Source organism: Pipistrellus kuhlii, unplaced genomic scaffold (assembly GCF_014108245.1).
Source record: "Pipistrellus kuhlii isolate mPipKuh1 unplaced genomic scaffold, mPipKuh1.p scaffold_m20_p_3, whole genome shotgun sequence".
NCBI classification, from domain to species: domain Eukaryota; kingdom Metazoa; phylum Chordata; class Mammalia; order Chiroptera; family Vespertilionidae; genus Pipistrellus; species Pipistrellus kuhlii.
In genome coordinates this window covers 59,349,254-59,361,702 of record NW_023425529.1, presented here as the reverse complement: position 1 = coordinate 59,361,702, position 12,449 = coordinate 59,349,254, and the positions used below count along the sequence as shown (strand labels likewise).

General features: G+C 40.9%; 1 protein-coding gene across 5 annotated transcripts in view; it reads left to right on the top strand.

Annotated features, from left to right (window-relative positions):
* The window catches only part of PTPRR (protein tyrosine phosphatase receptor type R), a 249,062-nt gene that overhangs the window by 181,241 nt on the left and 55,372 nt on the right, over positions 1 to 12,449 (top strand). The gene's annotated exons all lie outside the window — the stretch shown is intronic.

Sequence of the window (12,449 nt, the reverse complement as noted above, 5' to 3'; positions counted from 1 at the left end):
CTATTTTATTACATCTCAATAGTATGCTTGTCTAACTTCTTGGGATCTCTGTGAATTCTTACAAAATAAAGGGGAAATTAACCATGCTACTTACTAGTAATTTGTCATTATCCTCACTTTATATATGCACCTCCACATATTTCTGTGCTTCATAAGTATTTCTGACTGAATGAAGCAATAAGAAATAAAATTTCAGCCCAACCAGCATGGCTCAGTGGCTGAGTGTTGACCTATGACCCAGGAAGTCACGGTTTGGTTCCAGTCAAGGGCACATGCCTGGGGTGAGGGCTTGTTCCCCAATGTAGGAGGCAGCCGATCAATGATTCTCTCACCTCGTTGATGTTTCTATCTTTCTCTCCCTCTCCCTTCCTCTCTGAAATCAATAAAAATACATATTTTAAAAAATAAATAAAATTTTAGAACCCACACCAAAAGCAGAGTCATGTTGCCCCAAACCCATTTTGCTGCACTAAAAATGCTGTTTAATGCTGATGGCAACAGCAGCTGAGGGGATAAGAAGAAAAAAGAAAAACTTTCAAATAAGCAACAACAACAAAAATGGTAAACATTGCTGAAGCTTTGGTTCTCTTTTGGTTCTGTTTTGTCTTCTGTAATTCCATATGTTGATAGTATAGGTTACAATGTGTGTCTGTCACTTTTAATCTGCATGCATGTTAGGGCTGTCCCTTGTACAAAAGATTCCCTCTGCCCCTGGAAAGCTATAATTCCAGATAATGTAAACACTGGAACAAAAAAAAGTCACTGCAGTGTATTAGTAAAATGTTATCTTTTGAATGACAAAAACATATTAAATCTTAGGCAAAACATGTGACCCTTTATGTAAGTTTAACTACTTGTGTCCTTTTCAACCGTTTTAGACTGCCAGATATGGTAGCATGAGAAGCAAAGATGCTTCAAGCCTATAATAACTCAAAGGGGAAAGCGAATGCCCTCAAAAGTTATCTTAGGATGTTTCTGCTCAGGGTTTCAAGCTGAAGTTTTGGTGATATGATTTGATTTAATTTCCAAGTCTCTTATCTGGAGTTTATTCTTGTTACTGCAGTTGCTACTGGTTTTTAACTTGTACACAGGAAGCCAGCGCCAATCAATTTTGTTCCCAAGGTGACAGGAAACGCTGGTTGGTCAGATGTTGATTGTGCTTGCTGTTCATGCTCCACCCATCATATTTTCTTCCCTTTTGGCTGAACTTAAGACAAATTAATCAGCAGTCTACATCTGGCAGACAGTTTTGGTGTCTTCTCGGTGATTTGTTGAGCCTGCACAGTTAAAAAGTAAAAATCCAGGGCATCAGACTTCTAGTCACTAAACAGAAACACCGTCCAGCCTCCTTTGTCGGGATTTGCCTGGAAGGCCCGTGTTTGGGCCTTTAAATTGAACATGTGAATTTTCTCGAGCAATGAAACATTTGTTGATTAAACATTTCACCTTTTTTATGATGGTGAGCGGCTTACCTCATCCTGTTGTAAATTCCAGATATGAAACGAGGAACAGAGGCCAAGCGTTCGGAGAACGTTAAGCTTTTTAACAGGTCTCTGCTATGTGTGATTACTCTTTAGCCACCTGCAAATTTTCTTCGCAGTAAGTCCTCTTCTACATAAATATATCCCTTATCACTGAACGCTCTGAAAGCAAAGTTGCCTCCCAGGACGTGACCGATCAGATAACGCATGTCTGAGAAGCCAGGTGACCTCCTTGTCTCTGGAAGCCACGCTTCTTTGGAGCCTCCTCTCTCCTGGTTTACAACTCTACTATAAAAAGAAAAATTACAAACTGGGTCCATGCTGCTGCTATGGAGTCCAGCTCTGTCTATGCAAACCCAGGGAAGAGCCAAATCAGAGCCTTAATCTGAACCAAATAGAAAAACTCATCGGGGCAATGATTAAGGGATGGGGCAAGTAGGATTATTGATGGGCATATTTAAATATTGGATGCCACCCCAAGGTCTAGTGGTAGTACCCGTGAGGAAAATGTCCCACAATAACCATTTCTCTATATGCAAAGGCAGGCGTTAGAAAAGACTTGCCGTCTCTCTGGGAACTGTTTCCTGAAATCATCCGTTTTAAGGACAGTGGGACTAAAATGTATGTCTGACTGGTATCTAGTGACAGCAGAGATCATGAGAAACTTGCAAAATAATGTTGGTTTCTGCCTAGCAAGACGAAGAAAGGTAACGAAACAGGAAGGTGAGCTTCAGATAAACCTAAAAAGGGCAGGTATGTTGGACCGGATAGGCTTTTCCTGTTCTTAAAACATCTCGTGTCCTGACACAGGAAAAGCATTCTTATTCACCGAGGCCCTGGCAGGTCCTAGGCACAGGGCCTGGAAGCACCCTGGCTTCAGTGGTTAGAAGGCAGGAAAGGGGTGGACGGAGAGGAAGCGCCCATGGCGGGCCCATAACTAGGGCACATTTCCCAAAGGGGAGAAGAGCATTCAGCCATTTATTCATCCACATCATCTTTATTGTGAGAACAAGCTCCGATAGCTTGTTCTTTTTCAATGTTTTCCATGCCGAAATTTGGATGCACGTAAAGCTGGGGTGGACTTGGGCCACTGAGCCACCGTAGAATTCCTAGGAGAGCTCGTCGGGCTTGCTGCTCTGGCTGACCCTGTCACTTCCCGGACCATCCAGCCGCCTTCCCACGGATTTCATGAAGCAGCGGGAGTGATCTGGATCCACTTGTGTTATTATTTTCACTAAAGTACCTTCATGGAGGGGCTGGGTCTGTGACATAAGGATTCAGGGCTACAAAAAGTTTGTAGTGTTTTGAATCCGAACCATTATGCAGAGCCACAATCCCAGGCTTCCCAATAGCCAGGGAGCAGAAAAGCCCAAGATGCTTTAATAGTATTGTTAAGCCGTTAGGGACACTTGGCACCTGCCAGGGACCAATGAGGAATCTGGTAGTTAACCCAGAGTCTCCTGCAGCAAACCTAAAACACATTTGAAAGGCATTTAAAATGTTTCCCCTTTCCCCCCTCACTTTAGTTTCCCTTTGGATTTGCACAACCCTCTGTTTGGACGTGGAGCAGTCCTCTGTGTGCCTGCTCTTCTCTCCACCTGTGGCCCCATCGGCAGTGCGGGTGTGTGCCCAGGGCAGGCGGCTGCCAACTGTTATTACAATAGCAGTGTGTGCCCCGGTGTGGTGCTGGCCAGGATGGGGGAGCGTCTGTTCCGTGTGCAATGCTGACCAAATAACTGTAGTCAAGACCGATTCCTTGGTTCTTTAGCATCATTCCCAACCCTCGGAGCTGAGCGCTTTAGGATGTGTGGCTGCAGCCTTTGTAAGAGCGTCTGTGGAGCATCTACAAGTAGGCGTAGAGATAGCGATGGGTAACTGTCTGCAATGCATTTCTTCCAGGAACATATGGCAAGTATGTTTTCTGGATGATGTTGTTTGTGTAACACATGCGTTTTATGTAACTAAACCTCTCTTGGAGTGCTTAGTACAGAAAGCGTTGCTGTTATGGAGTCCACCTCTGTCTATGCAACCCCCATCCGGGGAAGAGTCAAATCAGAGCTTTAATCTGAACCAAATAGAAAAACTCATCGGGGCAATGATTAAGAGATGGGAGAAGTAAGATTATTGATGGGCATATTTAAATATCAGGTGCCACCCCAATGTCTAGTGGTAGTACCCATAAGAAAAATGTCCCAGAATAACCATTTCTCTATATGCAAAGGCAGGCGTTAGAAAAGACTTGCTGTGTCTCTGGGGATACCTAAACGTGGGCTGAGAAGCTGCTATGTGCTGGGTGTTGACAAGATGTATTACAACCATAACCTCATTTCCTCTTCATCACCACCTCAGGGAGTCAGGTTTTAACATCTCAGCTTCAATGATGAGAAAAACGAGGCCCAGACATTTAAGTGAATGCCAAAGAGCCAGCAGGCTGCAGAGATGAACTCAGGTCTCTGCCACCAGATCTCATACTCCTTCCTGTTTCCTGCCTCTCCTGATGCCCAAGGCCACCCATTATCCTTCTGCTTGTAGCCTTTCCAATATTCCCAGTCCGACTGGATTCAATCTTTTCAGTGGAGAAGTACAACCACCCTAAAATGAAGAAATTTGCTCAGCCTAACCCTCAAAAGCCTATCCCACTCGGAGAACAGCCGGTGGTGCCGCTTCCCACCCGTAGGTGGCGCATGTGCGCCACTAACAGACGAAGAACACTCAGGGTCAGCAGAAGATTGTTCCAAAGGACATGGAAGCAGTTCGTTTCCATGTTCTCAAAAACCCTGCTGGAGGTATTTGTTGCCATTTTAAAATTTAAAGGCAAATCAAGCAAACAGGGGAAAGGCCAGGTAAGGATCCTAAACCTGACAGGGAGCCCCAGAAGCCTCCGTTGAGAGGCACGTTCCCATCTGCCCAGGGCAGTCCCCCCAGGACGCTCTGATGTGCTCGCACACAAATGCACTCAGCAGTGTTTCCCAGAGAAGGTGTCCGTGGCTCTTTGGAAGATTCTCATTTCATATCAGTCAGAAGGACTTTTATTTCTTCTTTGGTAGCAATCATAAAGATTTATGTTTTAACCCTCGCTGGTTTGGCTCAGTAGATAGAGCTTCAGCCTGTGGACTGAAGGGCCCCAGGTTCAATTCTGGTCAAAGGCCCATGCCAGGGTTGCAGGCTTGATCCCCAGTAGGGGGCGTGCAGGAGGCAGCCAATCAATGATTCTCTCTCATCATTAATGTCTCTCTCCCCCTCCCTTCCTTCCTCTCTGAAATCAATAAAAATATTTTAAAATAAAGATTTATGTTTTATGGAACCAATTGAAATTGGGTTCCTAAGCCTTTGCAATTTTCATTATTTAAAAAAAAAAAAAAGGATTTGTTGTCCTAACAAAACCATCATGCAATTTAATTAGGAAGTTTTATAACATTCATTAGGATTTGCTTTAAAAAAAAATGGCATTCTGTGGTCAGGCACAGTTTCACTGCAGGGATGACCTGCAGGGAAAGATGGGGGTGGGGAGCCTGGCAACGTCTGCGTTCCTGAACTCTGGGTTCCCGTAACGCCCTAGGCCTTATCGAGGGCAGCCCAGGAGCGAACTGGCAGGACATTAGAAAGCGTGATTATAAGAGGGAAAGCTGAAATGGCCCTCATGTCAGCTGTTTTCCTCCACAGGATACTGGGTGATTCCTGTCCTAAGCAGATACTGATTACTTAAAGCTTAGCCCAAGAGTTCTTGTCAAAACGATTTCCGTAGTATATTTTGACTTGCTGAGGTCTGAAGAACTTTCGGAATTTGTTAGGTGTGGACCTGAACTCCAAGAACTGGTCAGAGTATTGGACTAATGAACTCTGTACGCTTGAACAAATGTCTTAAGCACTTCATTTTTAGCTCATTCACAGTTCTCTGAATGTCCTCGTCTGACATGGAGAATTCTTAATGTTCATGGAAAATGTATACTGATAATTCAGTCAAATGAAAGTAAACCAAAGTTTTGAAGATTTATCATAATCAAATCAAAGTAACAGATTTTCTAAAACTCATTTTATACTGAATTGGGTAACTTGAGGGAATTTCAAGTACTATGGCATGGATCCCTACTCATACCAGAAATCAGTAAGCATTATTATAGGAAAATCAAGCTTTATACTATCAGGTGTGTGTGTGTGTGTGTGTGTGTGTGTGTGTGTGTTTTAAATGTTTTTATTGATTTTTAGAAAGAGAGGAGAGGAGAGGGAGAGAGAGAAACACTGATGTAAGAGAGAAGCATTAATCAGTTGCTTCCCGCACATACCCCTTCAGGGGATGGGGACCTAGCCTGCAACCTGAACATGTGCCCTGACAGAGAATTGAACCTGCGACTTTTCCGTGCACTAGATGACACTCAATCAATTGAACCACACTGGCCAGAGCATCAGGTTTTATATTATCATTATCAGGTTTTGCATTATAATTGTTTGGTATATAATGAAAGAAAACATTGCCTTGTTTTTTTTTTTATTTGGAATCAATGAAAAATATAATAAACAGAAGAAATAATTCATTTTTAGTCAGCCTTGAAAATCCCTGGGTTCTTAATTCTTCTTTTCCTTCCACATCTACAAATCTCTGCCATGGATAGAAGAGACATACAGATGCATAGAAGGAACTGAACTTAGGTCAATTATGTTCCCCAACCTTGGTTGCAGGCTTTCTGTATATACTGAACTGTTCTATACCTAACGCTTTTGCCCTGCATTCTGTATTGACTTTGTTAGGACACCCTAAATGTCCTGTGTCCAGCTCTTTTCATTGAATTCCAAAACTTTGGCAGTTAGAGCTATTTTTCACATCTAAGAGGGTATCTTGTGTTTTCATTTGCTATCTCTGGTGACCCCAGGCCTGTAATTGCTTGTTAAAGTCTTTTAGTAAATAAATTCATTTTATATTTCTTAAGTCCACTCATCATCAGAAATAACCACTTTTAGAATTAAGTGTCACTATTGTAGCTTAGGACCAGTTAACTTGCTCAGATGACAGAATCAGCTGGCATTTAAGTCTTATTCCAGTCTCACATTCTTTGTTTATCTGAAAGGTGATAAATATGCATTTTTTTTCCTTGTTCATTATTTCATTATTTACAGAAACATGTTGTCCTGGAGATCTAAAGAAAATGCCGCTATTAATTATCTCAGAGATTAAGAATTGTCTAGAGAAAAATTAGGATGGCTATGTTCAGGCCTTTGGTGAAAATAAATAATTAATTCATTTATAAAACAATACTGAAAGAGAATTCTACATAATAAAAGCCTAGTATGCTAAGTGTCGACCGTTCCACCAGTAGCTATGATGTGCACTGACCACCAAGAGGCAGAGGTTCCAACTAGTAGGTTAGCTTGCTGCTGGAGTCCCATCATAGGGCTGGGCAAGGTGGGCCAGACATGCCTTGGAACCCTCTTATGTTCCCTCCCTGGCCGACTGTCCCCGATCATGAGATGGGCTAGACACATCCTGGACAAATCTGTACAGCAGGCCTCTAGCAGTTTATAAGAGAAACAGAGAATATTCTTATAGCTGCTGTTCAAAAGTATGTTTTTACGTATTCTCCACTGCCATCTGCCTTGGAGAAGGGCTGTTGAATATATCAAGTTTAGAACGTTTTAATTTTGTCTTTACAGTTATAGATGTCATTTGGATGGCAAATCCCTATAGTGAAAACTTAATGATTATCAGTTGCATATCTTGAAGGCAGATTGAAGTGGGTTCTGTGATAAACAAAAAATATTATTTTACGTCACGTTTCATGAATAGTGATTGTAGCGGACCTGGTAGAGATTTTGTTGCAGTGGCTCAGAATTCTTCTTTTCCTTCACGTATATCCAAAGTGGTTGAAAAAGCCACTAGGTACAGTACATTTGTAAGTGTAGGTAGTTGAGGCACTGGTCTCAAAGCGGGTGTGCACAGTGCAAAGAATGTGTAGAATGGTCCATGGGGTGTAAAAAATATTAGGACAATCACATTTATTTTTTATTTTGCCCTTTCCTATTTAAAATCTTGTAAATTTTTTATACTTTGCATATGTAAATACAGCAGTACATGCGTAAAATTGTTAAATAAGCACATTTCAGTGGTGTGCACTTACTCATAAGGAAAAACAAGAGAGAAAAAATTTGAAAATTACTAATAAGTCTACCTGAAATGGAAGATAAACTTAGAAGGTAGAATGTTTTCTAGTATACATGTATGTGAAGAAGACCCGACTTTGGATGGTGGGCACACAATACAATATACCCACTGGCACCAGGCCAGCCAAGGCGGGTATGATGTGATTGGTTGGGGACCTAGCCATTGCCCCATGATCACTCCACAGAGGGAGGCCCAGGCCATCAGCTGGCAGGGCAGTCAATCAGGGGGTTCTATGATCGCCCCAAAGAGGGAAGCCCAGGCCACTCACTGGCAGGCTCAGGGGGTGGGCAGGGCCTCTCTCTGTGAGAGAAGCCTGGGTCCCCGGTGCCAGCAGCTGGGAGAAGAAAGGCCTATTCTTACATGAGTTTTGTGCATCAGGCCTCTAGTATATATGATAAGAGTCTGGTATCCAGAATATATAAATATGTTTCTAACTAAAAAATAAAATAACGAATAGCCTAATTTCAAAATGGGTAAAGGATTTGAATAAACTTTTCTCTGTAGAAGAAGTACAAATGGCCAGAAAACACAAGAGAAGATGCTTAACATCATTAATCATTAATCAATCATTAATCATTAAGGAAATGCAAATGAAACCAAAATGAGATGCCACTTCACTCCAGCTAGGATGGCTTTAATGAAATTATGGACAGTAACAAATATTGGCAAGAGAACAGAGAAACTGGAACCTTCATACATTGTTGGTGGAAATGTAAAATGGTGCAGCCACTCTGGAAAAATATTTGGCAATTTCTCATGAGGTTAAACCTAAAGCTACCACGTGATCAAGCAATGCCACTCTTAGGTATATAACCAAAAGAAGTGGAACCGTGACCACAGGAAAACTTGTGTACAAATCTTCTTAGCAGGATTATTCATAATAACCAAAAGTAGAAACAATCCAAATCTCCATCAGCTAATAAGTTAACAAACAAATGTAAGGATAGAATATACTATGCCATTAAAAGGAATGAGATATTGATGGATATTATAATATAATATGGATGAACCTTGGAAATATTATGCTAAGTAAAATAAGTCAGACACTGGTGGCCATATGTTGTGTGATTTCATTTACATGAAATGTCCAAAGTAGGCAAATTCATAGACACAGAAAATAGATTAGTAGAGGGAGGAATGGAGAGCAGGGTGAGGAAAATCTTAGAAAAATTGATTATTGTGATGATTATACAACTCTGTGACTATAGTAAGACTACTGAATTGTACAATTTTAAAAGGTGAATTTTCTGGTATGTAAATTATCTCTCAATAATAAAGAGGAAAAGTATATATATATATATATATATATATATATATATATATATATATATATATATAATTTTAATTTTAAATCAATATGTTGGCTGTTCTAGAAAATTAGGTAGACAGTACTTTTGACATCATTTTCATTTGATTTGAAACATGCAAATTTAGAACATTTTTATTTATAGAAAAGTAAATGTATAAATTTCCTACAGCAAGTATAAAAATGTCCTTCACATGACAGGAAATTTCAGTTCACTCTTAAAAATCTGTATGGCATTTTACTTTCCAAAAATATTTATTTTTTACCAATCCATCTGCTCCTTGGACATAAGTTAGATAATAAAACACAGTATCCAAAGTAAGAATTTTTTCCTTTGCCTGGTGTGCCTGCTGTCTGCTCTTGGACGAATGGCTATTCAATTCTCAGGGCTATCTTGCAACTACCCTGTTTCCCCAAAAATAAGACAGTGTCTTATATTAATTTTTTCTCCCAAAGTTGCACTAGGTCTTATTTTCAGAGGATGTCTTATTTTCGGGGAAACACGGTATTTCATCTGACTGTGGATAAGAGAAGACCCAGACACAAAAATGAATTACTGCAGATGGCATCAAATCAGCATATTCCAGTTACTTGAGGGGAAAAGCTTATTTTAACTATTGGCAGCAATGCCCAGTCATTTATATTTAAACATCTACCTTTGCCCTAAGCATCACTGATAACGTGATTGTGTGTTTACATTGGCAGCAATGTGATTATAGCGATAAAGTCAAGTGCCACGCTCTTCGTTTATCACTGACACAGCTCTTCCAGGTAATGGAGGCCTTCCTTCCACCTGAGAAGCGATGGTACTTTAAATACAATCCATGGCCACAGAGTAACCCAGCAGAGTCATTGAGTCCTCATGGGCCAAAGGAAGCAACTCCCTACTCTGAAATTCCAAGGGGAAAGGCCAACGACTTTCGAGGGCAACAGTCATCCTGGTTCATTCCTAAAGCATTCCAACGGAGCAGCACGCACGACTGCATGGCTGGGTGGTGCGCTGTTCAGTGAACACTGAACAAACAGGAATGTATACTTAACGAAATTGCTGTCCTTAGATAAACATTGGGGGAAACTCTGGAGACAGTAGATTTTCATAATTTTGACTGAAAGTTCATTTTAGGTAAAGGTAGACTTGGATGTGCCCTGGTTAATCACTTAAGATACCTGCTTCTTACATCAAATGACTGAGAAGTATTTCTACAATAGAAGCGTTCAGATGGATATTAAATTTAATTACTTTTTTACTTTTAAAATCTTTATTTTTAAAAGTATTGCATATGTTCCCTTTTTTCTATATTCATCCCTTCTAGCCAGAACCTCATCCCCACCCTAGGCCTTCACCACCTTATTGTCTGTGTCCATGGGTTATGCATATATGCATACAAGTTCTTTGGTTGATCTCTTCCCATCTACCCACCCACTCTCATTCTACGCTTCTAGTCTCTGGATCTATTTTGTTCATCAGTTTAGGTCTGTTCTACGCTTCTAGTCTCTGGATCTATTTTGTTCATCAGTATATTTTGTTCATTACATTCCACTTATGAGTGAGATCATGTGATACTTGTCTTTCTCTGACTGGCTTATTTCACTTAGCATGATACTCTCCATGTCCCTCTATGCTGTCTCAAAAGAGATCCTTCTTTTATACCACTGCATGGCTATCCCATAAAATATTTGAATCATCTATATACATCTCTTTCCTCATCTATATATATATATTAAAAGCCCCAGCGTCCAGAATGACTGAAATGACCAATTAACCGGTCACCATGAGGTGCATTGACTTCCTCTCGGTCCATCCCTCCCAGCCCTCAGGCTCCAATTGTTCAGGGGATGGCTAATGGGGGAGTCAGGGTGAGTGGCACTGCAGGGACTGGTGAGCAGGTGGAAGGCAGACCTCTTTGTCCCTCCCCCCTTCCACCGGCCCTGAGCCTCTGATTGATCGGTAGTGGCAGCAGGGCACTGGCAAACAGGTAGGACATGGCCCTAATCACAGGCTTGTCCTAGGGATCCTAACCATGCACGATTTCGTGCACTGGGCCTCTATAGTATATAAAGCCCTCAAAATCAGAGCTCATGTTTTTTTAACCCTGATATCCACAATACCCCTGTCCTGAGCCTAGCATGGTTTGTAGAAAATAAGTGGGCACTCAGTGTTTGCTGTTGAACTAAGTTCATCAAAGCTTTGTGGTTAAGAATAAAGCCTCAGGATTCACACTGCCCGTATTCATATACTTTACTATATGACTTTTGATAAGTTACTTAACATCTTTAGTTTCCCCATATATAAAATCAGGAAATTCATAATATCACCTCAAAAGTTGTTGTAAGAAGTAAATGAGATAATACAAATAAACCAATTTTGCAAGCTTAGCTTAATTTATGTTAGCTGTCATCATCATCAACATTAACAGCACGTATTGCATGCACTAATTTCATTACCACTTGCATTATTACAACTGTATTAGCCTTGGGATTATGCACACTTATCCTGGGGCCAGCTAGTCATTGCTTTGAGAGTTTAATGGAAAACTGAGCCAGGTCTCCTGCTTGACTCTGATTAGAGGGAAGCCAGAGTCAGCAAAAATAATTACTTTGTCTTTTCCTGAAACTTCCCCCACCCTTTTCCCAGAGAAGGAAGAAATGAGGGAATTTGCACTCTGACTGCAAACATATAATAAGCAGAGGTTCCAAATAAGCTCTGAGGAAAGAGATGTCTGGGGTGTGTGTGTGTGTGTGTGTGTGTGTGTGTGTGTGTGTGTGTGTGGTGTGTGTGTGTGTGTGTGTTGTGTGTTTGTGCCTGTGTGTGTGTGTGTGTGTGTGTGTGTGTGAGTGTGTGTAAATACTGATTCATATAATATCTATCTGGAAGAGAATTAAAAACATACCTTGAAGATAACAGCAGTGCAGGGCATCACAATAACCCAGAGGTGTATTCAGGACATTTGTTACCACGATTACATTGACTAGGAAATGAGCTGCCTATTGATTGATACAGATATATGGAATCTTGAGCTGTATGATAAAATGGTTTTGTATTTTCATTCATGAAGCCCATAATGGGAATTGACTTTTACTAATATATATTGCTCTTCTTTTATATTATCTTATTCTCTAAAATGTCTGTAGTCCTATCAACTATAAAATTTTCCATTGATGTCCTACCAGCTAAAAACAATCAGAGCTGCCACTGTCCATGGGTCTATACATATATTGCAGTGAAACTTTATTGCTCTTGCCATCTAAAAACAGTCTCTGTGGAGCCCTGGCCAGTGTAGCTCAGTTGTTTGAGCATTATCCTATGCACCGAGAAATAACTGGTTCAATTCCCAGTCAGAGCACATGTCCAATTGCAGGCTCAATCCCCAGTAAGCGGCATACAGGAGGCAGACAATTGATGTTTCTCTCTCTCCCTCTCCCTTCTTCTCTCTCTGAAATCAATAAAAACATTTTTTAAAGTCTCTCTCTCTCTCTCTCTCTCTCTCTCTCTCTCTCTCTCTCTCTC